Here is a 13,543-nt window from a genome sequence, read left to right on the forward strand (position 1 = left end):
CCCGATACAAATACCTTGTTTCTGAATATACGTGCGTCCTTCGAAAGAAACAAATTTTGCGTCCAGATAAAACTCCAACAAACGCATAATAAAATTCCCCGCATTTCCCCGAGGGGAAGAATGTGAAAGTGCGAATGCACGAGTTGAATTTTCGCGGTTCGGTAACGTTCGCGAAAGAGAGATCACACACACACACACAACTACAAAGAAAGAAAGATGCCTTTATTCACAGAAACTATTTGTGTTGTCGTTGTACTTGATTGCTAGAGCGGATCTCAGCTTTGAAATTTCGTGTCAGTACTCCTTTAAGCGGGTGCATTAGTCCTTCTCACGCCCGATTCCTGGCCAATCCCCCACGTGGGTATGTGCCATGTTAGCGGCCAGGCAGCGCGCGCCCATCTCCTCCCGTTGCCAAGGAAGACGAGGAGATTCCTGGCCAATCCCCCACGTGGGTATGCTATGCGGACATCGCCGGTGGACGCAGGTTCAGGGTCGCTTAAGAAGTGCATTCGCACTTAAAACAGTTCACCGACATACCACAAGAATTCTGCAACTTGACCACGCCGTTTACATCAATTCATTGCCTAACAGACACAAACAGTTCCGAGTGCGGCACAGAATAGAATAAATTTTCAACGTCAACAGAAAAGGCAAACCCCACCGAGGCGTCATTCTTCATATAATCTATTTTTTTGGTGATAAATGGGTCGTCGATGTTAATACTACCGAGATGCCTCTCTAAAAATCGGCTTAAATGCGACTTCCAAGCTCCGCGCTCAATAACAATACACCGAAAGGGCATCTTATCTTTATGCGTCTTAGCTGTGAAAAACACGTACAGGCAATTACTCTTGACACTAGTAATTGCCTGTGCTAGACGGGGCAGCTCAAGTTCCCCACGTAAGTCTGCCGCCTTCGCTTTCACCTTTTGGGCACTGCAGTTTGCTACGGAGAGTATTGCCCTCATATTTAAAAATTTGAAGGCCGATCTGAAGAAATATTGTACGCTTTACAGAGAAAGTAAGATTTCATGGCCATTTTTCCGTTTGTTTCAATAATCTGGAGCTGAGTGTAGTGTACAGTAAATGTTTTCGTTTAATCAGCATTGTCGTGTCGGTGCCTTCCGCACACGGAAAAATCTGTGACGAACTGACGGCGAAATGATCAGAATTAGTGTTGGTTGAAATAATAAAAAGTGCACTACTTCTAACCAAAAGAGAATTTATAGGAATATAATCTCTGTGGAGAGAGAGAGAGAGAGAGAGAGAGAGAGAGAGAGAGAGAGAGAGAGAGAGAGAATATCTTTAGAATATAGATCTTCTTTAGATCTATAAATCTATATATAAATCTTTAGAGAATATAGAGAGAGAGAAAAACCGAAGAGGTCAGCCGAACCATGAAAATGTATTCTCTGTGGAAATGTATTTTCCTCCAAATTAGCTGAACGTCGTGTTTTTTTTTTATCAGTGGCGTCTGGACGATTCCGAGGGTAAGTGCTAACAATTTTACAATTATCAATTCTTGTGCAGAGCTCATTCTTTGTCATAAAATTTTCTTCTAAAACCCTGTGTGCAAGTATAACAAAATCAACGCCTGTTTGCACCCGTATATTTTCCATTAACCCCAACTGCCTGAAGTCTGACAAATACACACTCCGGTGCTCTACATAGCAAAACTATTTTTAGTGCCAGTTTTTTTCTCAAGTGAGTGTACCTTTCTAACATTTTTAATAAATTGTTGGAGCGACTGCCGATCGGCATGTCAGCGCCTTATCACGGTGTCCAGTGGCGAAGAAGACGAGATTCGCGCAAGCGCATCGAACTGTCTGCTGGATGAGTGTCCAATACTAGGCTTTTCCACTTAGAGCAACACACGCCCTCCTTTTCTTATCAGCGAAGGCAGTTTCGCTAGCCGCCAAAGGTAGTAGGCAGCGTAACCATTCCTGATGCACGTGTGGGGGCAAGAGTTACGAAATTAAAACGAACCGCCTACTAGAGATGCGCATGTGCTTCAAATTACCGCGGTTTCTCATGCAGGACGTCGTGCCGATACCGTGGTGGGGGTAAATCACTCTCAAGGAAACATTGATTCCTGGGCTTAACGCGCCAACGCAACGCAGGTGATGAGGCACGCCGTAGTGGAGGGCTCTGGATCAATTTTGACCACCTGGGGATCTTTAACGTGCGCCGAAATCTCGTAAACACGGGCGTTTTCGCTTTTCGCCGCCATCAGAAAAGCAACCGGCGCCGAGGGGAATCGAACCCGCAACCCCGTGCTCGGCAGCACAACGCCTTAGCCACTGAGCCACCGTCTCAAGAAAACATCGTGGCAGACGATACTCGTACTGGAAAGGGCATTTTGCCGCTGCGCGTACCCTCGCCTACTTCGCAGCTGGACACGGCGATAACCATACCGATTGGTTGTCGCGCTCCCGAAATATTATCAAATATTTTGGAGGGTGTACCTTTCTATCGTAGAAAAATTTAGAAATAGGGTGATATAAACTATCAGTTATTTTGTATCTGTTTTTTCAAGCGACTGAAGCTTGGTACAACACAAATGCCCTGAAACAGTTGTGCTGAAAGCATTGACTGTGTCAGTGCCAGCAGTTACTTTGTCATCGTTCATTACATCTCCAGGTTTGGTACTTCGGTCATTTAGATCTACCAGGCAAAGAGTTGACCGGTACGAAAATGGGGTGCGACTTATCGTTTCTCATAGCGACGGTATAAACGTTACCTTTTTTATGCTACTCTGGTACGAGCATCCATAGCCGAAGCGGGATGACTCAAACCATCCCATGTATAATACTACTCAGAAGGCTCAAGCAAAGTTTTGTATTAGCATACTCCTGTTAAGCATGATTTTGTGCGATTTTGGTAGGTTCATCGGGTGGCCGACCTATCGCGTTGATCTGTTTACGAAGGAGATTGAAGGTGTTACAGGATGAACTGATGCTGAAGAGCGGTCAATACGTTACTCCAAGCCATTAAATCTTTTGTGACCTTGCTGTCATTTTAGTACGCATATCCTTCCTCGGAATATTTTTTTAGAAGTGACGGTACAGTTAAAAGCACGCACTCGCGCATGGCAGAAACTAGAGTAAGAGATCTCTTTAGAACTATCGGTGCAGATTTGGAGACACCCCAGCTCCTGCTGCGAATAAAGAAGCCATAGCTTGGTACATATAAAGGGCTATAGCTTCGTATTTATGTAGGGGTTTAAGGAATAGGCAACAAAATTAAAAAAAAAAACAAGTCCAACAACATTTATGTGTGGGACGGCCTTGTGCAAGCTTTTAAAATGAAATAATAGCCAAAGTAAAGTTGAAAGTGCCTCTGTTAGCAAGCCCAAAGAACCATTGGTGGTGTTCGAGGAAACCAGAATAGATTAACCTTTTTCTTAAGTAAAACAAAATGTTTAATAGGTATTCTAGGTTCCTGTTTTGTGATTATCGTAGGGGCCAGTAAGTCACAGTTTTCTTTCGTAGGGCACGGATGAAAAATTCTAGTTAATTAAAGCAGGAATTGGGAGATCTCCTCGAGTAACTGAAATACACAAGTATTTCTGACAGTCCGCGCAGTATTCCTTAGCTATAGCTTTTTTATTAATGCTACGCCTTGTTACCTAGTAGATGGAATTTGATATGCGGCCAGGTATTTCGCAATGCAAAACGAAGTGTCACTTAATTTCAAAACCCAGAATTTGTATTTAAGCATTCATTTAAGTCGTCAACTGGGTTCTTAACGCATTAAAAATATTGCACTGGCAGCTTCAAAGAGAAAAATTACCGCAGACACATTTCTCGCTAGTGGCGCTCTTCTGCTTTGATTACTTCTTTAGGCCAAGTATATTCATATCCCTCCAAACCTACCAGCTGGCTTGACGCATAATTACATTTGCGGTGTGGTTAGAAGTGCTATTATCATATAGATGGTATTCGTTGAAAAGTTTAGCGGTCAGTTTCTTCACTTGGCAACACTGGAAACGGCCACAGACATGGCCGATGCGCCACGGACATGGACAAGTACCGCCATCCCGCGGAGCCCGACGTAACGAATGACGGCGCACTCACACGGTTGCATGGAGGAGAAGAGGGGTGCCTGATCTGGGGTCCGTGAGCACAACGTCGCCTAGCAACAGACGCTTGGCCACAGATATGGCGGCGCACTCGCATGGTTGCCTGCATGCATTCCACGCCATTGAATAGCGGCCAAACTGTCGGCAAATATGCCTCTGAGCCCCCTTAGGCATGTTGATAACCACTATGTTTGCGTAAAGAAACCAGAACACATTTAAAGAATACAAATACGGCAGGTGATCTAGCGTTCTCATTTTATGGTAATTCCTAAGTAATCGTTATAATGTACAAGTTTGCATGTGCATGTGCGGGGAAAATTATTGCAAGCAACAAGTTGCGTGCGCGTTCATGATGAGGTGTAAACGCAATGACCGCGTCGCTCCTTCTCCTTGGTTTATAATATTGAGAAATATGCCTCTCCTGGTGGACGCAATTTAGGCCCCCGACAAGAGACGGACGCCTTCTGGGGATGCGGACCCGTTCAACTGGCGTTCGCGGGGGTCGAACTCGCTCGATGAGAACCTCGACAGGATCTCCTAGACGTAAGTGATCCACTCACACTGGAGAGCAGAGGTAAAAGAAGAGTGCACGAATTTCGAATTCCCTAAAACATATTTCTACATGCGACTGCATCTCATTCACTCGCCTTGTCCCTCCATACGGCGTTGTTGTCCGTCCACACCCTTCCCCCTACACTATAAAAAAAATAATAGTTAGCGGCGCCCGGTTTCGATCCCACGACCCTGTGGGCGGAACGCGAGGTACATGGTGCTCTTCCCACTGCGCCACAAAACCGAGACAGAATGAAATGCTACGAACGCGCCTCATATCATTGACTCATTCAAACTACGCCAAGAAGCTACTGATACAACGCATGATGGGGCAATGATTAACACTTGCAATAAAAGAAAAGAAGCTCCCACTTACAGCAACAATGATGGAATAAAGATCGTTGCGACAGCGAAGCCCCAAGCATACCACTTAGAGAGATTGACCAAGATTGGCCAATAAAACATAATAATAATCATAAAACATAATGATCATACGCGTTCCCTACACGTTTCACGCAATTTCAGAATCAATCCAACGGAAACACCAAGTGAACCCCACGATGCTTCGCATCTACACAGGGTTCCCCTCGCGGGGAGGTGGGCGCACTTTTTTCGAACTTAATTATGAATATTCAGTAGCAGCCTTATTTTTTAGTACGAGCCGAGGAACTTCCTCCAATTAAATGAATTCAAGACTGCATGCCTCAGCAATATTTGTTTAAATGCGAAAGTGCCAAATAGCACACCAGACAAAACCGCTGGCCCTCCGGCGCATGGCCTTTGGAGCAGTGTAACAGCTCCCAAACATCCCATTGGCTGCGACGCGTCACGTGTACCTACTCTTGTGCATTCGCCGATGGCGCACACCAGCGGGATTTTTCGTTTCTTGTGACTCCCAGTGCGCACACTGGGCCGCCTCGATTATCAGTCTCGGGTCGTCGGAAGACTGCCCGAGATGCAAACCGCCGTTAGAAATTCCCATGCATTCATATGAAACTTCCGTCCCGAGGGCAGTCCGAGGACTGCCCTCGGGCCATCCAGGAGTGGTAAATCGAGGATGCCAAGTGTTACACTCCCACAGAGTGGCACACGCTCCGGCGCGTTATTCCCTTCCAAAACAGGGACATACCCGGAGCTTCCGATGCGCTGCAAAAGGTTAATGAAACGCGTTGATATGCCTTGTCCCACGTGTGAACCGACTTGACAAGCAGTAAACCACCTTTCATTGCGAAAACTTTGAGTAGAATTGAGGTGAGAGAACATTTTACACTGCAATGTCCTTTAGTAGAAAGAAAAAACGCAACATTCCTTGGGCTCGAACCTGGAGCATTTGTTCCAGCACCGCCGGCTCTACCCATAGGATACTTGAATTAACGGGCTTATACAATCAGAGACCCTTCCCGTACTACCAAGGTAGAACGAGTTAAAAAACACGTCGAATTCGAGTGTTTCGATTTCAAATCAACAAGCTATGCAAGAAAACGCAATGTAATTATATCAGATAAACGCACCAGTAATAACTCAATATAAACACACAAGCTAATTGCGCAGAATCATTATCTAAAAAGCATTCTTGCGTTATTTTCCGCTCATTTTGTGTGTCTACTGAGGCAGAACAGCGGAGCTCTTTTAGTACTTGAGTTAGAAAAACAGGAAGAGTGTCCCACGCGAAGCTTTAGACGGCGCTGGGTGCACACAGAAAATGCCGGGCTTGCACCCACAAGGGAACGGAATCTTGCCCCGGCTTAGGTATGTTGTCCAATGCTTACTACCCTGTTTCCTGTAGCGTCCTATTAACTCACACTGCCTCCTACGCGCTCCATGGCGCGTGCGCAAAGAAACCCAAATAATAGGAGCCCCCTCATCGGGTGCGAGCGTGGGTAAGGGCAGCCATGACGTACCCACTGCCCCCAACGCGTCATGTGGCTGCTAACGCCGCACAAAGGAAAGAAGCCGCCGGCGTTCAATCGCAATTTCAACGGCATAGGCTTCAACAAGCAGATCTTCGTGCAATTCCCGCTACCTCACCCAGTGCCGAAGCAGTCACCACCGTGGCGGAAAGCAGCGACCGCAATACCGACATTAAAGGAGTCGCGCAGATAAAACACAAGTTTGGTTCATTCGAAAGATTGCCTCGTTAGAATCATACTGACACCAATTTTCACGTAAAATTCGCCCAAATAAGCTGTATAATTAGGGAAAAATGGAATGGCCATGCGACCCACTAGCTCATTTCCCGCAACAGAATCTATGATGTCATATTCCCAGCTATGCGATTGGCCGAGGCCGGCAAAACCAAACGCAAAATAGGGAAGCCTGATAAGCTTGCCGAGAGAGCTATTTGCGCTTAAATCTGGGGCACATTCTTTTTATAGCACTAACAATGGTGGGTTAAACAATGGAAGTTCCGAAAGTACGCGTAAGCATAGCAGTACCAATGTATAGTGCTATTGGTACTGCGCTCACTACGCTTGTTTTAGCTTGTCCAACCCCAAGCACGGTACGCTTGTCCAAGCAGTACCGTGCTTGGGTTTGCCTCAGACGACACTGGCCGATTGGCGTAAGCGATGGTGTCTACGTCACCATGTCTGTCGAGTGAACATCAAGTTTCGCGAAACGATTATTTTGTACCTTAAAAAACAGACCAGGTGCAAATACGGTCAAACACGCAGCAAATACAGAAAAAGGCCCGGCGCAGTATCGGCGCGCCATATCCATTTGCGACCCGGCGTGTAGAATTGTAGACGAGCATTAGTGTGCATTACAATTGTCGTCATCCCCACTTTAACTGCTCAGCCAGTATTTGCATTTCCGGCTATACGAAACGGTGCTGCGATCTTGGGAATGCCGCGCCTTTACCATCTACCAATGCTTTACAAAAAACAAGAGACTAAGATGAACGCCTCGGCGTCTTACGGCGTATCAAGTAGGTGTTCTTCCTGTTACCTTTGCTGTATATTTTAAACGTTTATTGAAGTAAAACTGAAGCTGTTACCCTAATATATAAGGGCTTCAGATCACAATATGTGTATACTTTTTTTATAGTAGCAATATTTAGGAAACGGTGGTCATGTTTACTATGGCGTGTTCGCGATTAGGACACTACCTCATTTATTAACTGCTTATGAGATCGAGTTGTTTGTAATTTTTAAGTGAAATTTTGGTTATCAAAAGCAAAGACAGGTAGTTACAAATTTTTCTGATGGCTACATTAGAGGTGTGCACGGGCTCGGGATTACCCGAAAGCCCGGGCCCGACCCGGCCTGCGGGCCGGGCTCGGGCCACCCGACTTACTTTTCAGCCGGGCCCGGGCTGGACTCTGGCCGAAATGTAAATGGTTCGGACGGGCCGGGCCGTCCTAGCGGCCCGGGCTGGCCCGGCACAGTCAAGCAATACTTAGGTTTTCTATGATATCCAGAAACTACATGTTGCTGACGCGGTAAAAGCACGGGTCAGGTTTCTTTTTACATTCCACGGGACTTATCATTAGGCCCGGAGGCACATGTGGGCGTATGGCAAGCCGGTAAGTGTGAGAGGTCTGCAACTGCATGTCTTGGGATGACCTGAGCAACACATGCGGCTCAGCGACACACGGCCTATGGAAGTACAACAAACGACAATTCAGCGTGACGAGTTTCCACCTCTAAGTTCGGACGAAAACAAATTTTCAAGATGGAACACTTTGAACTGTAATCACTGCTAGAGAAGCCTGCGTCTCCATCTGTTTTCTGTAGCAGTGCCCTATTCAGAGTTGCGTTTCCTTCTCTGAGCCAACAAAAGTGAAGCTGTCAAAAACTGACTGAGGTGACAATTCAACTTTGGTTTTGCTCTTTGTTTCGGCGGGAAAACATCGTGGCGAGCGTAGCTGGTGGTAGGAGGTGGCCTGTGCCTTCGGGTGTCGTGGCCGGCAGCGAAGACGAAAGGAAAAGCGCAACAGGGGAGTAGGGTGGTTTAAATGCGCCAACGGCCGCCTAAACAGTAACACTTATTATGATTGAAACTTTATAGATAAGCGATATGAGTCGGTACAGAACGTAGTGAAGCGGCAACGATAAAATGTGCATAAATGCAGGCGTGTACTTTGCGTCTCAATAAAAAGGGACCGAGTGAGACAGCCCTATATACTCTTGAGAAAAGGAAACGTATATGGACGAAACAGCAAAGCAAGTACACACCCTGTTTAAACAAACACGAACCGGCTGGTCCCCTGGCATACAGGTTCCATTTCTGGATAGCAATCGCAAGAATCAGGTTGAAATGCCCAAGCTGTCGTTCTATTTTTAATTGCTTGTTTTAATTCATTTCTGACACATTATGAAATTCTACACAAAATGCCGGGTGTTTTTGTTCCGTTTAGGTGAGCTCCAGCTCTTTTTTTTATTACTTTTAAGTGGTTTGGGTAATTTTGGTTTCGGCTGCTTTTCTTGTGTATTTTTCAATATTGCCATGAATTTGTCCTAGGTTGGCGGGTTTTTGGTTCACCTTTTTTTTAGGTTGGGTGGATCGGTCACCTTTATGTCGGTTTCAATTCTTTCGTATGTAGCTGAGCGAAGTACAGCTGCGGTAGGGGTATGTGAAGATTGTTATGTTTTATTGGGCTTGTTTTTTCCGTTTAATGTTGGTTTTGCCTGTTATCATTTCCCTTACGATGCATTTTACCGCCTTTAGGTAGTTTTTGCTTCCAAACGTGCCACAATCAGGCGCGAGCCCTAACCGTATTTGCGTTGGAAACACGCACCCGGGCCGGGCCGAACACAGGCCATAAGTTTAAGGTCTCGGGGCGGGCCGGACCGGCCCGCCAACCTTCTTCGTCGTGTCGGGCCGGGCCTACTGCAATAAGCACCGGGCCCGGGCTGGGCTCGGGCCCAAATTTTCGGCCCGTGCACAGCTCTAGGCTACATCTTAATGGTGTTTCGCAAAGGTATAGGAAAACTGACGGTAAACAAGGCTCGCGCGTCGGCTGCAGACCCTAATGGCGCACTAGGTTTCGCTTGAAGACCTGTTCTTCTTACGTCAATGTAGACGTAGCGAAAACCCAGGATTTGGCGCGAAAACCGAGATTCTAACTTAAATTGATTACTTTCTCAGTGAATAAAGCATTGTTGGCTTCTGGACAACCGCTGGGGGCACTATAAAACACGAAATATTTCGTATAAAACGAACGTATTTTGGCTGCGTGGCCCTTTTAATGCATACACAATCACAACTGAGGGGTTCTCGGCGCTTTTATTTGTAGAAAAGGATAGGTTTTCTTTTCATCATTACTTCATGAATCTTTGGGTAACACGTAATTTAACGGCGTTCAAGTCACTCGACTATTCTTTCAGGTACCTAAAATTTTCCTAATGGTGACGTGCATTTTACTTCAAATGTATTATTTTGACCTACAACCACCTTGACAGGCAAGAATTAACATGTTTTAATAGCTAAAATTCCCATGAAATGCGATGAGGTAAATAAACCATTTTACCTGTAAGCAATAGTAGTCCTTTCACATGGACCACTGCAACGTTCTTTTTTGTGTGTGTTTTAGTTTGCAAAATTACATTTCTGGTCCATAGAATGCTTCATGATTCGTGCCTGGTCTGCAGTACTTTTTTTTTTATTCCATTGAGGTCCAAAAACATTTTTCGAAAAAATGCCTTCGTAATTATATATCGGCTTAGCGTCATTTTGATATCATCGTTTTTATTACGCCTTGATGTCCAAGCAACTAATCAGGAGCATGCATGGGTATATTATCTGCCGTTATGGTCGAAGGGTTTGCATTCAGGAAGTATGCGGCTTATTACTATTGTTCGACTCATTTGTCTCTAACCTACGTCATTCGGGTGTTTCCTTTTTCAGGAAAGCACAGAACTCCAAGGTAAGCATTTTAGGCTCGTATTCATGCTATACAGGCAGGCGCTAACAATGGACGTATGCTTGCACTATTACAGCACGCAAGGCAAGCGCTGACTTTCAAATGGTTATTGCAGGTTTAAAAGCGGTATTTTTATACATTATATTTTATAAATTATACATTAAATTATACATTATAACCAATCTACAAACAGGATATTTGCACGAAAAACTATATAAACACATGATGTCGTCTATTGCTTAAAGATCACACCTACACACTATACGTTCTTGCACCCTTAATTACTTACAAAGGTGAAGAGACCTACAACTTTAGAGGCATTTTGTACCTGTTTACACGGGTGGACTGAACATTTTCTACAAGAGGGGAGGGGGGGGGGTAGCACCTCACGATGTTTAAAGCAATATGAATTGCCATAATTTATTACCAGTGAAACTGTTTAAGCTTAAGCTAGTTCTGGTGGCGTTAGCAAAAAATACAAAGAAAAGGAACTGCGGCAGCTGAATGGGTGCACCATCGCAGATAGGGTATTATAACAGTGAATTCGGCTTTAGAGCTTGCTATAGAGTGTGAGCAGAAGGAGCGTATGCATATGCGCACCTATTACTATACAATTTCAAAGGTACTAGTTTGTTTGGATTATAAAAGGCGAAAAAATTGGCGTACCTTGCAATAGCGGTGCAAGGCTGGAGAAACAGCATAGCTGGGGGTCGATCTAGCTTGCTTCCCCCATGGATGCCCTGGCAGGGGGGCGGGGCACACACACTGGAATAGCCTTGTAAAATCCGGTTAAACTTTGCCTCACCCCTCAGCTGTCATGCTAGCTTAGCAAGAACATGCAAAGCTTAGCAAACATCACAAAACTTAGCAACACCGGAAGCAACTAGTTCGACCCCAGCTCCGCTGTTCTTTTTTTGCAACTGAACACCTATAGAGAAAGCCAAGCTTGTTGCAGTCAGTAAACACCCTTTTTGCTACACGACTATAGCCTTTCTAATTTGTAGGTTCAAATTGGTGTTTCACGTGCCAAAGCTGAACTTTGGGCATGAGGTGCACCGGATGTGGAAACGAGCGATCATTGTATACGAGCAATTATTTTTTTGTGTGCTTGAAAATGTCTTGCGAGTAAAGACGTATATGAGGGGATGTCTTCTTCTTTACAGTGCTATTATGCATCCAAGCATGACCTTATTCAATGAACAGCTGAACACATTTTCCATACCCTTTCAACACCCTAAGAAAAACCAAGGACGTTGAAGTTGATCAACACCCTTTTTTCCCGCAAAAAGGGTGTAGGGCTAGAAAAAGGGTGTTGAGATTCAAGAAAACGGGTGTAAAGGCCTCACAACACCCTTTTTCCTCTTATGCTACACCCTTTTGGCTAAAACAGTCTAAAAAAGTTTAGTATGTAGAACTTGCTTAGTTGTACTCGACATTTTAATGTCAAACGTCTGCTAATTTGTTTCGGCAAGAATGGTATATCATAGCAGGGAACGGGTGTCTCCGTCCAGCAAGTGTCGGACGCCCTCGAGCTTCAACGCCCGAAAGTGACGGAAGCCGAGTGACCGGCTGACACGACGTGAGGCCGCGTCGCGTCGGCAGGACAAATAAAAATGTTTTCTCTCTCTCTCAAAGTGGGTTGTAAAAGGCTATTCGTCCTTATTTCAGAAATCGCCGACGGATGCAGACGTCCACCACGAGGTCGGATTAATCAGTGACGGTGAGTATTTCTTAGCTGTATACTCGCCGTGCAAAACGGTTTTTCTGATGGCATTTGATATGGGCAGTTCGCAGCCGACTACCGCAATGGGTAGTTAAAATGAAAGTTGGGGTGCTACATTTATAGCGTTTCATACTAACATATACTACAGGGAAATATGGCGCGCGTGTCTATAGGCGAGCCGCGCTTCAGCGAGCGGACCGTCATGTACTGGGAGGGAACCTTCAACTTGCACTTGGGATAGCACACCAACAAGCTCAGAAGTTGCTTGTGGGTGGAAAACACAGCAATAACATTATGGCAATAAATTATTTGGACATGTTTTTTAAAGAAATCTGGAAGGTAAATTATTTCGTTGTAAGGGGTTATTTAAAGGCTTCATGCACGACGATCAGGAAAACAATGTAAACAATGTTACCCCTTTTTGCTGAGCTTTTGGGTTCGAGAGCGAAAAGAATTAATGTGGCTATCCAAACCAAGTATGAGTTAACCGTTACTAGCTGCCATGACGGCGGCTACGACAACAAGTGGTTTCCGCGGCAGATTTCCCTCTAGTGCCTATTGGCATGAAACTGCGCCTACATTCGAACGCCGACACTAGTGCCAGCGCAGTCACTACACCTCCTAATAACCTCACGCAACCCTCACTCCTAAATGTAGCTCGCTCTTATGACTCTTCGCAACCTAAAGATCGTAATTTGCACTTCGGCCTGAGAAATTTTGTTCCGAAGTATCAATTTGCTGCCCGCTTTAGGCAGTTGACTTCTTCTTTCTTGCTGCGCAGGTTGCCGAGCCAGCTAGTGAGGCGTCATTGCGAGCCCAACAGAATGTTAGAAACGATGAACCAACATAAACTCGAGGCCAAAGGAACGGTTTATTTCAAGAATAATCTCTCTGAAATAAAAAAAAAACAGAAGAACGCCGAAGATTCATCATAGTTGAAGTCCAAATGCATATTACCAAATTTCATGCATTTCGAATAAAGCAAACATTAAAAATGTGCTTATTTTTACTTTGAAATGTTTGCCGCCTGCCAAAATGGTCACGTCAACTCTTCTGAACGAATGACCTGCATGGTTTACGGGCTGGCACCAGTTGACGCAACTGTGTACGCTTTGCTGGAGCAGAGGGAACGAGCTATGATTCGCGTCTATCAAAATACATTGCTCGTATTGTGTATCGTAGCTTTACAGCAAAACTATCTATAGTTCCCAGTTCTTTTGAAGCTCAAAAATCGAAAGTCGACTGGGAACTTAATTTCTGAGGGCCCAGTGTTCTATGCAACCGATTTACCGCAGAAGGCCCCTTGTGGATGTCTTGGTGCGCTT

General features: G+C 45.1%; 1 long non-coding RNA gene across 1 annotated transcript; it reads left to right on the plus strand.

Moving 5' to 3' along the window:
• The first annotated feature begins 1,466 nt into the window (after window positions 1-1,466).
• On the plus strand, window positions 1,467-13,196 carry LOC144139023 (uncharacterized). The gene is made up of 5 exons (XR_013316017.1): window positions 1,467-1,489; window positions 4,520-4,623; window positions 10,480-10,498; window positions 12,164-12,215; window positions 13,000-13,196. It is a non-coding gene; the product is annotated as an uncharacterized LOC144139023 (long non-coding RNA).
• The last annotated feature ends 347 nt before the right edge of the window (window positions 13,197-13,543 follow it).

Source organism: Haemaphysalis longicornis, unplaced genomic scaffold, assembly GCF_048455015.1.
Source record: "Haemaphysalis longicornis isolate Haplotype H1 unplaced genomic scaffold, Haemaphysalis longicornis Haplotype H1 scaffold_5, whole genome shotgun sequence".
Classification (NCBI taxonomy): domain Eukaryota; kingdom Metazoa; phylum Arthropoda; class Arachnida; order Ixodida; family Ixodidae; genus Haemaphysalis; species Haemaphysalis longicornis.